This window comes from Myotis daubentonii, chromosome 9 (genome assembly GCF_963259705.1).
Source record: "Myotis daubentonii chromosome 9, mMyoDau2.1, whole genome shotgun sequence".
NCBI lineage: Eukaryota > Metazoa > Chordata > Mammalia > Chiroptera > Vespertilionidae > Myotis > Myotis daubentonii.
In genome coordinates, this window is record NC_081848.1 from 7,598,624 (window position 1) to 7,616,019 (window position 17,396).

At 40.1% G+C, this 17,396-nt stretch overlaps 1 protein-coding gene across 9 annotated transcripts in view; it reads left to right on the forward strand.

Moving 5' to 3' along the window:
* Positions 1 to 17,396, forward strand: part of USP28 (ubiquitin specific peptidase 28) — a 72,489-nt gene that overhangs the window by 5,507 nt on the left and 49,586 nt on the right. Inside the window, exon 2 of one of the 9 annotated variants that reach the window (XM_059707826.1) lies at positions 16,049 to 16,113. The exons of the other annotated variants lie outside the window; for them this stretch is intronic. The gene's annotated coding sequence lies outside the window, so the exon portion shown is untranslated. The remainder of the gene's footprint in view (positions 1 to 16,048; positions 16,114 to 17,396) is intronic. 9 annotated transcript variants of the gene reach the window in all.

Here is a 17,396-nt window from a genome sequence, read left to right on the forward strand (position 1 = left end):
ACTTTTTGACTACCACTTGACAATGTATGAAGCACTTCAACATATGTTGTCATTGAACCTATATAGCAACCCCGTGAAGTAAAAGTTAGTGTGACTGGGAAGTAGAGCTTGCAAAGTGACACAGCTAATACTTAAAACCAAAACCCATAGCACAGGTAATTTTCTCCTAGGATATCAGTATTTTCCCTCCAACCTTTGGATGAGTTTCATTGGATGGGCAGGTCACAAAATTTTATATTTATGTATCATTTTAAATTTTATTAACAATTCCTATATGTGTTATTTAATTTGATAGTCACACCGGGTCTGTTAAAGCTGATGCTATACTTTATTTTACAGATGTGGAAATTGATGCTTAGAAAAATTGAGAGTTGCTCTGAGGCTAGTGTGTGCTGGAATCTGGGCTACATATGCTATCAACACTAATAAAAGAGAAAAATGGTAATTGGCGTACGAGCTACCCTTTTCATTGGCTAATCAGGGCTATATGCAAATTAACTGCCAACTGAGATGGCAGTTAACTGCCAACAAGATGGTGGTTAATTTGCATATGTAGGCACAATGCAGGGAGGCCAAAGGGAAAGCAGGAAGAAGCCCCCTGCCACTGACAGTGATCGGAAACCCAGGGGGCAGCTATGATCAGAGAATCAGGTGCCTTTTCCGCCCTGGCCAGTGATAGCAGGAAGTAGGGGTGGAGCCAGCGATGGGAGCTGGGCACGGTCGAAGCTGGCAGTCCCAGGAGCTAGGGGTCCCTTGCCTGGGCCTAAAGCGAAGCCCACGATCGTGGGGCCGCTGCAGCTGCGGGTCCCCACTGCCCGGGCCGAACGCCTAGGCCAGAGGCATCAGGCCTGGGCAAGGGGCCGATCCTGCGATTGGAGGGTGATGGGGGTCAACGCCTGAGGGCTCCCAGTATGTGAGAGGGGGCAGGCTGGGCTGAGGGACACTCCCCCCCCCCCACACACACACCCAGTGCACGAATTTCGTGCACCGGGCCCCTAGTTTCTAAATAAAAGGGGAGGTCAGAGTACTGGACATACAAAGCCATATCAAAGATCTGTGTGAATAGGTGCTGGCAACATGCTACGTGATGGCTGGTAGTCAGTTTAAACTTGGGATGTCCTAAACAAATGTTTTCTTTTTTCAACATTACTGCCCAACTTAGTAATTTCCTGGTGTTCTTTTTCTGTGTGTGTGTGCAGCATGTGCATGTACATGAGCGAACACAAATCTCTTGATTTTTATTCAGTTTAGGTGAAACACATATAAAATTAACTGAAATGTATAACTCAGTGACATTTAGTATATTCACAATATTGTGCAGCACCACTTCTATTTAGTTCCAACACATTTTCATCACCCCAAAAGAAAACTCATATCACTAAGCAGTCACTCCCCACTCCCCAGCCCTTGGCAATGCCAGTCTGCTTTCTGTTTCTGCTTTTATCTGCTCTGGATATTTCATATAAATGGGATCATACAATATGTGACCTTTTGTGTCTGGTTGTTTTTACTTAGTATAATGTTTTCGAGATTCGTCTAAGTTATAGCATCTATCAGTACTTCATTTCTTTTAATGACTGAGTAATAGTCTACTCTGTGTACTCCATTTTATCCAGTTTTCCATTGGTGGACATTTGAGTTATTTCCAACCTTTTGGCTGTTATGAATAGTGCTGCTATGAACATTCATGTACAAGTTTTTGAGTATCTGTTTCCAATTCTTTTGGGTATATGCCTAGACATAAAGTTGCTGGGTTATTTAGTAACTTTATGTTTAACTTTTTGCCCCAGGAATTGCCAAACTATTTTCCACAGCAGCTGCACCATTTTATATTCCCACCAGAATACACAAGGGTTCCAGTTTCTCCACATCCTCACCCAACGCTTATTTTCCATTTTTGTTCTTTGTTTGTCTTATAATGGCCATTCTCCTGTGTGTGAAGTGGTATCTCGTTGTTTTTTTTAATCCTCACAATATATTTTTCCATTGACCTTTAAAGAGAGAGTGGAAGGGAGAGAGGGTGGAGGGAGGGAGGGAAGGGGAGAGAGAGAGAGAGAGAGAGAGAGAGAGAGAGAGAGAGAGAGAGAGAGACATTGATGTGAGAGAAACACATAGACTGGTTGCCTCCCCTGCATGCCCTGACAGACTGGACTGGGCTGGGGATTGAACCTACAACTGAGGTACCTGCATTTGACTGGGAATTGAAACTGCAACCCTTCTGTCTGTGGGCCTATGCGCTAATCCAGCGGTTCTCAACCTGTGGGTCGCGACCCCTTTGGGGATCGAAGGACCCTTTCACAGGGGTCACCTAAGACCATCGGAAAACACATATATAATTACATATTGTTTTTGTGATTAATCACTATGCTTTAATTATGTTCAATTTGTAACAATGAAAATACATCCTGCATATCAGATATTTATATTACGATTCATAACAGTAGCAAAATTACAGTTATGAAGTAGCAATGAAAATAATTTTATGGTTGGGGGTCACCACAACATGAGGAACTGTATTAAAGGGTCGCGGCATTAGGAAGGTTGAGAACCACTGCTCTATCACTGAGTCAGACTGGCCAGGGCTCATTGTAGTTTTGATTTGCATTTTCCTAATGGCTAAGAATGTTGTTAAGTATCTTTTCATATGGTTATTGGCCATTTGTATATCTTCTTTGGAAAAATGTCTATTCAAATCCTATGCCATTTTTTTTTCTGGCACACACGAACTTACTGAATTATGATGTAAAACCATTGTCAGTACTGCCAGTCTGTTGCTTCTTTCTGTGCCACCATCATGCCCCACATCACTGCTCCAGGAGGGAGTCTCAAGCAGATAATGGACCAGATGCCACCTCCATTCCCAGTGCCACCATTGGAAGCCCAGGTTTCTGAACAAGTTTTATTACGCACATAGGGGATGGGACTCAGACCTTCTTAGCTGCTGCATTCCTCATGGACGAAAGGACATTGTTCAGTTCCTCTCTCTTCCTCTTGGTGTGAATATGTGTCTGCGTCCTTTTCTTTTGTTGTTGTTAATCCTCACTGGAGGATATTTTTCCAGTGATTTTTAGAGAGAGTAGAAGAGAGGGAGTGAAGTGGGAGAGAGAGACAGAGAGAGAAACATTGATGTGAGAGAGTCACATGGATTGGTTGCCTTCTGTATGCGCCCCGCTGAACAACACTGGCCAGGCCATAGCCTTTTCTTGATGAACGTTGGGGCGTGCTTGTATCTCCGTGGCACGCTGCTCATGGGGGGCAAAGCCACACACCTCTCGGATCATGTTCCATATGAGCTTGGTGTGCTTGGTGAGGCACCTGCAGTGGTGGCCGTGCCTCAGCTTGCTCATGTTCTTGTTCACCTGTGGCCCTTGTTGAGGCCAACAGCCCTGGGGTAGTAGGGCAGAACCATGGCTGCTGTGGCAGAAGAGCATTCCTTTGCCCATTTTTGGTTTGTTTGTTCTTGGTTGTTTGAATTATGAGAGGTTTTAAAAAATATACATATATTTTATTGAGAGGAAGAAAGAGGGATAGAAAGTTAGAAACATCGATGAGAGAGAAACATCGATCAGCTGCCTCCTGCATACCCCCATCTGAGGATGTGCCCGCAACCAAGGTACATGCCCTTGATCGGAATCGAACCTGGGACCCTTCAGTCCACAGGCCGATACTCTATCCACTGAGCCAAACCGGTTATGGCTGAATTATGAGTGTTTTTAAATATAATCTGGGTACTAGACCCTTACCAGATTTATGATTTGAAAATATTTTCTCCCATCCTATAGGTTGCCATTTCACTTCCTTAGTAATATCCTTTAAGGCACAAGTTTTTAATTTTGATGAAGTCCTGCTTACCTGTTTTTTTCTTTTGTAGCTCAAACTTTTGGTTCCATATCTAAGAATCTATTGCCAAATCCAAGATCATGAAGACAGACCTTTATGTTTTCTTCTAAGAGTTTTATAGGATTACCTTTTATATTTAGGTTGTTGATCCATTTTAAATTAGTTTTTGTGTAAGTTAGGAGGTCTAATTTCATTCTTTTGCATGTGGATGTCTACTTGTCCTAAGCACCATTTTTGAAGGGACTATTTTTCCCCATTAAATGGTCTTGGAACCCTTGTCAAAAATCAGTTGACCAGATGTATGGGGTTTGTTGGAACTCTTAATTGAATTCAGTGGTCTGTATGTCTTTCTTTATGCCAGTACTACACTGTCATGATGATTGTAGCTTTGTAGTCATATTTGAAATCAAGAAATGTGAGACCTCAACTTTATTCTTTTTTCAATATTGTTTTTACAGAGTCCATTGAAATTTCATATGAATTTGAGGATCAGCTTTGCCATTTCTGAAGAAAAGGCGGTTGGAAATTTTGATAAGAATTGCCTTGAATTTGTAAATCACTTTGGGTAGTTTTGCTGTCTTAACAATATTAAGTCTTTGTGATGATTACTTGGATGTGTCCACTTAACTAAGCTGTGAGGTGCCCAGACATTTGGTCAAACATTATTTTGTATGTAAGGGTGCTTCTGGGTGAGATTAACATTTGAATCAGTTGCCCTCCCAGTGTGTATGGGCCTCATCCATCAATTGAAGACCTGCATAACAAAAAGACTGATTAAGAGGAACTTCACTTGACTACTGAGCTAGGACATCAGTTTTCTTCTGCTCTCGCACTGGAACTTACACCATCAGTTTTCCTGGTTCTCAGGCTCTCTGACTTGGAAATGACACCACTCACTCTCCCTCCGAGGTCTCCAGCTTGCTAACTGCAGATCTTGGCACCTCTCAGCCTCCATAATTGTAAAAGCCACTTCCTTACACTACATTAATTTAACCCCCCACACAGGAAACCGGGAATCCAGGGTTCCTGTACACACACACACATCACACATCCCGTATTGGTTCTGTTTCTCCGGAGAAATCTGACTAATCCAGTCTTCCAATCCAGGAACCTGGATATCTGTCCATTTATTTAGATTTCCTTTAACTTCTGTCTCAATGTTTTGTACTTTTCAATGTATTTTACTTCGTTGGTTAAATTTATTCCTAGGTATTTTATTCTTTTGGATAGTTGTAAATGGAATTGTTTACTTAATTTTCTTTTCAGATTGTTCATTACTGCTTTATAAAAACACAACATTGTCGCATGTTGATCTTGTTTCCTGCAAAATTACTGAATTTGTTTATTAGCTCTAGTAACTTTTTGTGTGGGTTCTTTTGGATTTTATATATTATGTCATCTGTGAATAGAGATAGTTTTACGGTTTCCTTTTCAGTTTGATGCCTTTTATTTTTCTTGCCTCATTGCTCTGGCTAGAACTTCTAGCACTGTATTGAAATAGCATTGGTGAAAGTGGGCATTCTTGTCTTGTTCCTGATTTCAGTGGGAAAACTTTCAGTCTTTTACCATTGATGCAATGTCAGCTGAGAGTTATTTCTGTTTGTGACTTGTAAAGGCCCTTTATCATGTTGATGAAATTCCCTTCTATTCCTAGTTTCCTGTTGGTTTTTGTCAAATGCTTTTTCTGCATCATTCAAGATGATCTTGTGTTTTCCCCTCTTACATTCTGTTAGTGTGGTATATTACATTGGCTGGTTTTCTTACTGCTTTTATTTTATCCTGACGTTTAGTGCCCTTTCTAATCTAATCCCACATCACTTCTCTGGTCCCTATTATTTATCAAAAGTAGAAACAACACACTGAGGCCCACCTAATAATAACTTACAATTTGACTGTCGTTGGGTTTCTAAAACTCTAAGTGTGTAAACTTGATTTCTTAAATCTTTCCTCATACTTTTCTAGTTTTTCAATTAACCTTAGCAATATAATCTTTGAAGATCCATTTCAAATGACCTTCCCAACCTAATTTGTATTTGGTTTGGTCATGTGGTCAAAGAAATGAAAAAATGTTGTCTTAATGTCTTCTAAAGTAAGAAAAAGGCAAGATGCAGGACATGATGGATAGTGTGAAGATATATTCATGTGCATAGACCAGTGATGGCGAACCTTTTGAGCTCGGCATGTCAAAATTTTGAAAAACCCTAAACTCTGGTGCCGTCTCACATATAGAAATATTCATAATTTTTCTTTGATATTTGCAACCATAGTAAAAAAATTATATATATATATTTTAAATATACTTTATTGATTTTTTTTACAGAGAGGAAGGGGAAGGGATAGTTAGAAACATTGATGAGAGAAACATTGATCAGCTGCCTCCTGCACATCTCCTACTGGGGATGTGCCCACAACCAAGGTACATGCCCTTGACTGGAATCGAACCTGGGACCCTTCAGTCCGCAGGCCGACGCTCTATCTACTGAGCCAAACCGGTTTCGGCAATATATTTTTGATATTTATTTTATATATTTAAATGCCATTTAACAAAGAAAAATCAACCAAAAATATGTATAAAATGAACAAATAGAAAAACAAAGTACATTTAGGAAAAAAAACCCATAAAAACAATGATAATCAAATGGTATGAAAACTAGAAATTAGTGACTTTTTTGGTGCTGAAGTTTGTCTGCTAATTCTTCGATTGCAGGTTCATACTTGGTGCACTTCAAGGCCAAGCAAGCGCCACTAATTTCATCTGTTAGCCGGTTTCTTTTGTTCGTTTTAATATTATTTAATGCTGAGAACAAAGTCTCACAAAAATATGTTGATGAAAAAATTGTTAGCAAAGCCATCGCTAGATGTTTTTAAAAATATATTTTATTGATTTTTTACAGAGAGGAAGGAAGAGGGACAGAGAGTTAGAAACATCCATGAGAGAGAAACATCAATCAGCTGCCTCCTGCACACCCTCCACTGGGGATGTGCCCGCAACCAAGGTACATGCCCTTGACCGGAATCGAACCGGGGACCTTTCAGTCCGCAGGCCGACGCTCTATCCACTGAGCCAAACCGGTTATGGCTTATTGCTAGATTTTTTATGTCGCTAAAAGTTTCAGGTACTATGTTCTAAGCACTCAAAATTTCTTGTTCATAGTTGCACTCTTCATTATTCAGATGATTTCGTTCCAGATTTTCAAGTTTCGACCTTAAGTTGACAAACACATGAGTCCAAATGCTACCTTGAAAATCTGCAAGTTGCCTCTCTAAATCATCAATTTGCATCCATTGGAAATCCTTTAATTCCAAAGTACTGTAAACAACTACATCCGGATACTTAACTGTTTTAATGGTCTGTTCTAGGCTTCTAAATTGGTCGAATCTTTCGCTGAACTGTTCAAATAACGAGTTTACTATATTCCGGTACATAAGTATGGACTCCATTACGCTTGTTGTAGTGGCCTTCTCGAAATACTTTTTTATCCCAGGAAAATACTTATAAGTTTTAGTTTCAATATCTCGCTTGAAAATTTTAAGTTTACTTTCAAAAGATTTGATGTATCCAAACATGTCAATACTTTTGCCAAAACCTTGTAATTTTAAGTTCAGTTCATTCATATAAACAGAGAGATCTGTAAAAAACATCAAATTGCTGACCCACTTATGATCATTGATCTGAGGAAAGTTTGCCAGATTCTTATTCTCAATAAATACCGTAATTTTTTCAAAGCACTCCACAAATCGCTCAAGTACTTTACCTCGACTCAGCCATCTCACATTATTGAACATCAGTAGTCCACTGTAGATTTCGTGTAAAAGTGCAGAAAATTCTCACTTGTGAAGGAATCGAGAAGCTATAAAATTCACAATTTTTGTTACAACTGACATTAAATCATTCAATTCTGAGAATCCCGATTTGGCACACAACACCTCCTGATGGATAATGCAATGAAAAGGTACAAGTGGATGTCTAATAGCTTCCATAAACAATTTCAGGAATCCCACATTTTCCCACCATATTTGGTGCTCCATCTGTCGTGACTGACACAATTTTAGAGATATCAGTGTTTAGGTTACTGAATGTTTTTATAACAACTATACATATTTCATTTCATTATGTACTTATTGGCACTGATTCTAACTTTATCAACTCTTCTCTCATTGTGAGACCATCAGAATGTCTAGCAATAATGGCCAACCGAGCATTTGATGTGACATCAGTAGTTTCATCAAGAGAAATCGAAGAATATTTACAACTATTTAAGTGTTTTTTTTAATTGACGTACATTTTTGTTAAGATCTATTATTCTGTCTTTGATAGTATTTCTACTGAGTGGTAACTCAGAAATTCTTTTAATAATGTCATCTTTATTTTTCATATCATGCAATAGAGCTGGTGCACATCTTAGAAATTTTTCCTTAATAAATTCTCCGTCACTGAGGGCTTTTCCATGCTGAGCTATGGAGTGAGCAATACAGTAACTTGCTGATGTTAAATTTGTAGAGCATCTTACAAATGTAATGATGGAATTTGATTGACTTTTATAGAGGTGTAGCTGCCTAGAAATGTATTCCTTCCTTTCATTGATACTTTTTTTCAAGAGCTGACAATGATTAGTTTCAAAATGTCTCTTTAAGTCCACATTCTGCTTACTACCGTTTCATTACACAGTATGCACAATGATCTGTTGTTTGTCGACAATCCTGTACATCTCGGTCCATATGTCTTGAAAGGGTCAGCTACTGCTACTTCCACTTCCTTTATCATTCAATCTTGCTTTTTTATTTTTTTGATTCTCCATCACAAGGCTGCAAAAATAAATAAATATAAATCACAGCGTTTTTTTATAAAAGGTTGATAGGTTTCTTACCTATTAACTTTTTGCAGTGTTGTTGTACTGACTCCTGGTGCAAAACAATTCAAAGATAGTATGTTTAACCAACAAATATATGGTGCTGTAATCAATTATCTGACACGCAGAATGTCTTGTTGAGCACTGTTGCACTGTATATCTTTTTCTGCTAACCCTCCCACTCCTGTCTCCTGACGAACATGGCGACCAAGTGCATCCGTTTGCCGAATGCACCGGAACGCACGGGAAGCTTACCCGAGGCACATGTTGACAATAACGAGGCCGTTTCCAGAATTGGGCATTTTGTCACTCGAGTAAAAATAAAATGTCATGAGTAAAGATTAATCTCTTTATAGTGTTTTTCTTAACCTTTTTAATGTCAATATTGGAACAGTGTATCTTGGATGTTTTCACTATGTATCTTTGCTACGCAACACCGATGTACATGTTTACATCCTGTTTTAGAATTGCACTATTGATCATGAGTAACGTAATAATATTACTCGAGTGATGCCCAACTCTGGCCATTGAGAGAGACAAATATTTGAATTATGCAATTTTTTGTCTGTCGATGCGTGTCACCCAAAATGAGTTTGCGTGTCACCTCTGACACGCGTGTCATAGGATCGCCATCACTGGCATAGACCATTTCTGGGAAGATATATCAGAAACTATTAGTAATGGTTATTCCTGGGGGATGGGAATGGGATGAAAAGAAGAGGGAAATTTTCTATTCATTTTATATCTTTTTATACTGTTGGAATTCCTCACTCAGTGCATTTGAGAAAAAGAGAGGAGAAAATTTAAAAATAGATGACTAGTTCCTCTTTTTAAAAAATATTTGTATTGATTTCAGAGAGGAAGGGAGAGGAAAACATCAATGATGAAAATCATTGATCGGCTGCTTCCTGCACGCCCTCTACTAGGGATCGAGCTCACAACCTGGGCATGTGCCTTGACTGGAAATCGAACTGTGACCTCCTGGTTCATAGGTTGATGCTCAACCATTGAGCCACACCAGCTGGGCTCCTTTCTTTCTTTCTTTTTTTAAATTAAATCTTTATTGTTCAGATTATTACAGTTTTTCCTCTTTTTTCCCCCCATAGCTCCCCTCCACCTGGTTCCCACCCCACCCTCTGCCCTCAACCCCCACCCCCACTGTCCTCATCCATAGGTGCACGATTTTTGTCCAGTCTCTTCCAGCATCCCCCACACCCCTTTCCCCCCCAAGAATAGTCAGTCCACTCCCTTTCTATGCCCCTGATTCTATTATAATCACCAGTTTATTCTGTTCATCAGATTATTTATTCACTTGATTTTTAGATTCACTTGTTGATAGATGTGTATTTGTTGTTCATAATTTATATCTTTACCTTCTTCTTCTTCTTAAAGGATACCTTTCAGCATTTCATATAATACTGGTTTGGTGGTGATGAACTCCTTTAGCTTTTCCTTATCAGTGAAAGCTCTTTATCTGACCTTCAATTCTGAATGATAGCTTTGCTGGGTAGAGTAATCTTGGTTGTAGGTTCTTGGCATTCATCACTTTGAATATTTCTTGCCACTCCCTTCTGGCCTGCAAAGTTTCTGTTGAGAAATCAGCTGACAATCGTATGGGTACTCCCTTGTAGGTAACTGTCTGTCTTTCTCTTGCTGCTTTTAAGATTCTCTCTTTGTCTTTTGCTCTTGGCATTTTAATTATGATGTGTCTTGGTGTGGTCCTCTTTGGATTCCTTTTTTTTGGGGTTCTCTGCACTTTCTGGACTTGTAAGTCTATTTCTTTCACCAGGTAGGGGAAGTTTTCTGTCATTATTTCTTCAAGTAGGTTTTCAATATCTTGCTTTCTCTCTTCTTCTGGCACCCCTATAATTCGAATGTTGGTATGCGTGAAGCTGTCCCAGAGGCTCCTTACACTATCTTGATATTTTTGGATTCTTTTTTCATTTTGCTTTTCCGGTTGGGTGTTTTTTGCTTCTTCGTATTTCAAACCTTTGACTTGATTCTTGCGATTCTCTAGTCTGCTGTTGGAACTCTGCATAATATCCTTTATTTCAGTCAGTGTATGCTTAATTTCTAGTTGGTCCTTTTTCATAACCTCGAGGGTCTCACTAGATTTCTTGAGGGTCTCACTACATTTATCGGCGGTGTCACCAGTCTTTTTGAGGGTCTTACTAAACTTATCGGTGGTTTCTAGAAAGTTCTTGAAAAACCTTATAAGTGTGGTTTTGAACTCTATATCCAGTAGTTTGCTTTCCTCCATTTCTGTCATTTGTGACCTGTTTCTTTGTCTCCGCATTTTTAATGCTTCCCTGTGTTGATAGAGTGGCTTTCTGTGCTAGGTGTCCTAAAGGGCCCAGTGGCTCAGCCTCCCCAATTACCTGAGGTGGGCACTCTTGGTGCACCCCTTTGTGGGCTGTGTGCACAGTCTTGTTGTAGTTAAGTCTTGATTGTTGTAGATATTACTGGGAGGAATTGACCTGCAGGCCAATTGGCTGTGAGAATCAGCTGTGTCTACAGTGGGAGAACTTCTGAGCTGAAGACACCCTTATGAGGCAAGACTTGCTTCAGTGGGGCTTTGGTGCTCACTGAGTCTGCCCCTTGAGTGTGTCCCTTATGGATCTGAGGAGTTGTAATTGGATGGTCCCACTCTGACCACTGGGTACACTGGCTCTTGGGTCTAAGGAGGTGCTAATTTAGCCTCTGCCTGAGGCTACCCAGCAGGAGCTACGAAGAGATCTGCAGGTTCCTCTTCCTTGTTTGGGGTTTGGAGGTGCCCAGATGAGGCCCAGCTGTGAAGCAATACAAGCTGCTGTGTGGCCTTGGCCCTTCTCTTGGAAGTTCTGGGTCTGTCTGGCCCAGCTGCAGTTTGTTAGGTAATTTTCAGATTGTAAAGGGCCAGGGCATTCATATGCAAAAGCCTCTGCAGCAGCTTGGGTGGGGCGGGGTCTTGGAATCAATAGGGTGGAGCAAGAAGCTATGGTTGATCCTCAGCCCTGCCCTAAGGGGCCCTGTGTCTCAGTGTCCCAGTGTCCCAGTAGTCGCTGCAAGCACCTCTGAGAGAATGCTGCCCTCGAGTTCTGAGTTCTGCCCGCTGCCAGACAGTCCAGTTTCTCCCTGTATGAGTCTGGGTCCCCAGAGACTCACCAGGAACTGGAGTTCAGAGCAGTCGGGGGCTTGAGACTCCCTCCCGATTGAAAAAGATAGCTGCTGCACTTTACTTCCGCACCTCCTCTGAGTCTCAGTGTGCTTTTCTCTTTCCTTCTAGTTGTAGAATCTTTTTTTTCTTTTAATTCCAACTTAAACCCCTCTATACTGTATGAGTGACTAAATTTTTTTAAATTTATCTTTACTGTTGAAAGTATTACAGATTTTCCCCTATTTATCCCCATTGGCCCCTTCTAGCCTGCACCCACCTCCCACCACAGACCTAAATTTTAAAAGCTCTTAAAGCTTTTGAAAAACTTTAAGCCAGTTAATGAATTGAAACTGTCATTTTCAAATGACTTTCTGCATCATTAACATAAGTTATAGAGTACCCTGTTTCAGGGGATTTAATTGGGTCCACAAAAAACTGCTGTTTGTCATTTTTAGAGAGTCAGAGCCTTATGGCACTGTTAAACAAAGAATCTTAACTTGTACTGCTGAAGTGTTTTTAAATAAAAGGGTATATCAGGTCATTGTGAGCCGAAAAAGTAAATAAAGAGAAAGAGGGCCGTCTTGGGGCATGGAGTGTAAACCAGCCACAGCAGCTTGGCCACGTGGGACAGCATGTCCATCCATCATCCTGGAACTTTGCAATGTTTTTATACATCACTGGGGGTGGGGAGAGAAAGATCTAAGCCCTTCTGAAAGGATTTGCATTTGCTCTAGACCAGGGGTGGGCAAACTTTTTGACTCGAGGGCCACAGTGGGTTCTTAAACTGGACCGGAGGGCCGGAACAAAAGCATGGATGGAGTGTTTGTGTGAACTAATATAAATTCAAAGTAAATATCATTACATAAAAGGGTACGGTCTTTTTTTTTTCAATAGTTTTATTCATTTCAAACGGCCGGATCCTGTGGGCCGTAGTTTGCCCACGGCTGCTCTAGACAAAGGGGATGGGAGAAGGTAAGAGGCTAGATCTGGGATAGGTGTAACCGAGTTTGTAAGGAAGAAGTGTCCGAACCTGTGGATTATAGCCACCTGGAAATTAATCCTAAATTCCAGCAAATATACCGGAATGTGAGCAGCCGTTAGTTAATCAAAGCTGGTCCACAGTTATGAGCCGGCCACTGTTCTGTCCCTTTTTCTGTCCTCTCCGATTTTAATTTAGGTCATCTCAGAACTTTTTTCTTGTTTGTATGTTAGCTTTCTGCTTTATCAGTAAATTGGACCAACATGGAGTTGTTGCTGGAAGAAAAACGGAAAAAGCACCAGGGCTTTTGTGGACTGTTCTTGTTTTGTGGAAGTTGGAAAGATGAGCAGCAGTCTCAGCATACATTAAGACCTTGTTGTCTATACTGGACTTCTGGAGTTGTTGCTATATATTTTCTTTAACTCCTAAAATGATTATTTTGCTTTTCTTGTGTACTTAAGTTTTATTTTAAAATTAGAAAGCCAGATCTTTAATTTTGGAGGAAATTTTATTAGGCACACCTTAGAAGTTCTTTGGAGTAAAGGAACATTTATCAATATGTACTTAGGGTTTTTTTTTTATTTATTTGATTTTAGAGAGAGGAAGTTGGAGAGAGAAAGAGAGAAACATCAAAATGAGAAACATCAATCAGGTCCTTAATGGGGGATCGAATCCACCACCCATTGGTGTACGTGAGGGTGCTCCAACCAGTAGAAACACTTAGTGTTATTTTTTAATTTATCTTTATAGAAATGTCTTTATAAGAATAGACAATTGAGTTCAGGAAATGCATGCATTAGAGTAATGAAATAGCATCCCTCGCTGCTCCTTGTCCCAATACTAAACTGGACATTTTAAGATAAAATTCTTAATTAATGGTCTCACCAATTTGCCTCATCTGAACAAAGAGTTTTAATTAGTTGCTGTAGGATTAGGCCAGTTATTGTTTATTACAACAACTTGATGCTTAATGTTTTTATTGTCTGCTAATCCTATTTACTGCCTGTTAGGGATGAGTTACTGTGTTGCTGTAAGCAGACCTCAGTCCTGAGGAGTGGACTGGGTTACACAGAACCGCCAAGTAGCCCAGGTCCAGAGCGGGAGCTCCTTCTTTCTGGTGCCTCTTTCTTCACTGCCTCTGGGCGAGAGTACTTTTTTTTTTTTTTTTTTTACATGTACCTTTATTGATTTCAGAGAGGAAGGGATAGGGAGAGAGAGAAACATCAATGATGAGAAAGAATCATTGATCGGCTGCCTCCTGCACGATCGGAGATTGAGCCCACAGCTTGGACATATTACCCCGACTAAGAATCTAACTGTAACCTCCTGGTTCATAGGTCGACGTCAACCACTGAGCAACCTGGGCCGAGGTGAGAGTATTTCTTGTTTTACGAAAATAATGTGAATTCATCTAAGGAAATGCAGACCTGTTGACTCTTGCCAGTTATTTGACTTGATCACGACTGGAGCACAAGCTCTATCCTGTCTCGTGGGTGTGTACTATATATAGCAGCACGGTGGTGGTGCAGTTAATATTCAAATCAGCTTCCTGTGCAGTCCCAGGAGAAACCATTACTTAGTAATACAGCAGGGTCCTAGTGCTCTTGGTTGGAATGTACTATAAAATCAACTTTTAGTATATAGTACTTAATAGGATTTTAGTTGTGTGTACTATTTAAGAAATTAGGTTTAGTTGAATATTAATTAAGATTGAGTCATGCACCCTGGCTGGTGTTTCACAGTGGTTAGAGCCTCAGCCCAGGCACCGAAGGGTCCTGGGTTCGATTCCTAATCAAGGGCATGTAACTGGGTTGCAGGTTCTATCCCTAGTCCCTAGTCGGGGTGTGTGTGGGAGGCAACCCATCAGTGTTTCTCTTTCTCTCTCTCCCCCCTTCCTCTTCCTGTAAAATCAATAAAAACACTTAAAAAAAAAAAAGATGAATCTAACCATTGACAATAGGTTAACATTCCATGGTCAGTCAAATGTAGGAGGTATTACTAAAAATAATATAAACACTTCAATTGAGTTTGTGAGGTAAGGGATGGTGTAGGAGAAAAGGTTGAGTAAGTAGGGCAGGGTAGAATCTTTGAAAACTAGCAAGATGAGGAATTTAGATTTGAATTTACATGTAGAACATCATTCTTAGAGCTGTACAAAATGATTTTACAAAGTTGTCATCTCTGCCCAATAACTTTAAAAAAAGGAAACTAAGTCCAGTTGGTATGGCTCAGCGGTTGAGTATTGATCCAGGAACCAAGAGGTCGCTAGTTTGATTCCCAGTCACAGCACATGCCTGGGTTGCGGGCTTGATCCCCAGTGGGGGCTGTGCAGAAGGCAGCCAATTGATGACTTCCTCTCTCATCGATGTTTCTCTATCCCTCTCCCTTCCTCTCTCTCTACAAATCAATAAAAACATATTTTAAAAAAATAATAAAAAAAGGGAAACTAAGAGTATTTTCCTTTCCTGGGTGTATTTTTCTAGATGTATTGCTGTCCACTGCTACCTGTTACAAAGTGGGAAAAGGGGAAAGGGACTTTAATCCATGGACAAATATAATGATTAGTAAATTATTTAATATTTGAATACCATGTTTCACTGATTGACATTGGCACTCTGAGTTAAATTAATTAATACATGTGAAGTGTTTAGAAGAACACCTGGCTAAAAGTAAGCAGCCTCTGTTACTTATTACTTTTTGTTGGGATTATTTTCTGTGAATCCTAAGTGTCAGCTGATATTCAGAGTAATTTAAGGTGAAGATGTGATATAGGTTTAATGCTCTACTCATTTCCCTCCCAATTACCCCCCCTCTTTTTGGGATATGTTGATTTTGATTCTTAGAAAACTGAGTATGATTAAGATGTATAGATTCACATACCTTTACCCAATAAAATAAAATGGAATTAGAGTTCGTTTGGAGAAAACGTTTTAATATTTTATTTTTCTAAAAACCACATGCTTTGTGTTTTCGGCATTTGCCAAGGCTAAATCTGGACACCTGCTAGTCTGAGAGTCACCTTTCCAGTCCACAGGCAGTGACTTCCTTTGACAAGGCTCACCGCCTCAGAGACTGCTGGTCTCAGCAGCGACGGTTCCATTTCTAGCCTATGACTGTGACCTGCACTAGAACAGAAAGACTGCCTACAGGGGTGTTGCACTTAGTTATTTCTAGTCGCATGACACGTAAGTGTTGTCCTGGGCCGCAGCTGTTGAGGAACATGGGATACTGTTTCTGTTACAGCGGCAGTGAATGGGCAGTGCCACTTGAGACGTATTACGAGCTGAAAGACAGTCAGTGGTGAAGCAGTAAGTACTGAGGCCCAGCTTAGCTCTGGGATAACCTTAGGAATGCTATAAATTAGATGTCTTCTCAATGAAGTAAATTTGAACTATTTTGTTTTCAATATTCATCTAAATGATCATTGTCTTCAGTTAGACAGCGTATTGTTTAAATTGAGCTTACTTGTAAATAGTTGTTTTGTGTTAACTTTTGTCTGAGCAAAAGAGGACAGAGTGTTCCAGTGAAGATGTTAAGGCTGAAAAGGGGTTATAAACTGATCTTGAGGTAGCCAGAAGTTACCACAAGATGGGGTTTTCCATGATTCAGATCAGTGAAAACATTTCATAGTGTAGTCCCCCTGGAATTTTATTTGTAATTCAGAAAATTCTAGCTTTATATTTCATTTAAGCAATTAAACCTAAGTTTTAAATATGATGTTGGTGATATCATTTGTTAATCACATGATTAGAAACATTGTCAGTAAAAAAAAATGACACATACAAATGGTATGTGCAGTGAAGCTTAAAATAGCACATCTTCACATCCCAGCAGAATCCCTGCACTCCGTGTATGACCTCCTTACTTTATGTGCTGCTCACAGAGGCGCTTTAAGCATCCCTTAAGGCTAGGATATTACACGTAAATGTTTTATATACTTCCAGTTTTACTGTTTACTCATATTTCTTCTGTAGGTATTTTCCTTGAGTAAACTTTGAAGAGAGTAATAGATGTGGCATTTCAGAATGTGTCTTGACAGTGTTGGGGCTGGGGACACTTTTTCCTTACTCCTTTAGTTCTTCTGGCTGATTGAGTAATTCAGACAACGTACAGCAGATTAATAGGAGAAGATCAAATTTTAATAACGTGCACACAGAATATTCACATAGGCATGCACATTCCAAAGACTGAGGCAAAATGAGGCAGATATGCCAGTTTGGAGAAGAGTCTGGGATTCCTGAGGGGAAATAGGCAATTCACTGGTCGATGACCAAGTGGCAAGCAAATTCTTGCTAGATGGACTCAGAAACAGTGGGTTGCACTTAATTCACATGTGCTGACGTGAGTGTGGTGATGATGCTCGGGTCCCTTCCTGAAGCAGGCTTTCGTCGGAATCTCTTTAGGTGGGAAAGGGGAAGGTGACTTCCTGTTTTGTTAGGCTGTAATGGTTTTCAGCTCAGAATAGCCTGCGTGGCAGCCGGGCACATTCTGAGAGACTAGACCCCACAACAGTCAGACCAGCGAGCCTCTGGTCTGTTAAGATGCTTATACTCTTTAAATGTATCCAGGTTTACTTTCTGACTGACATTTG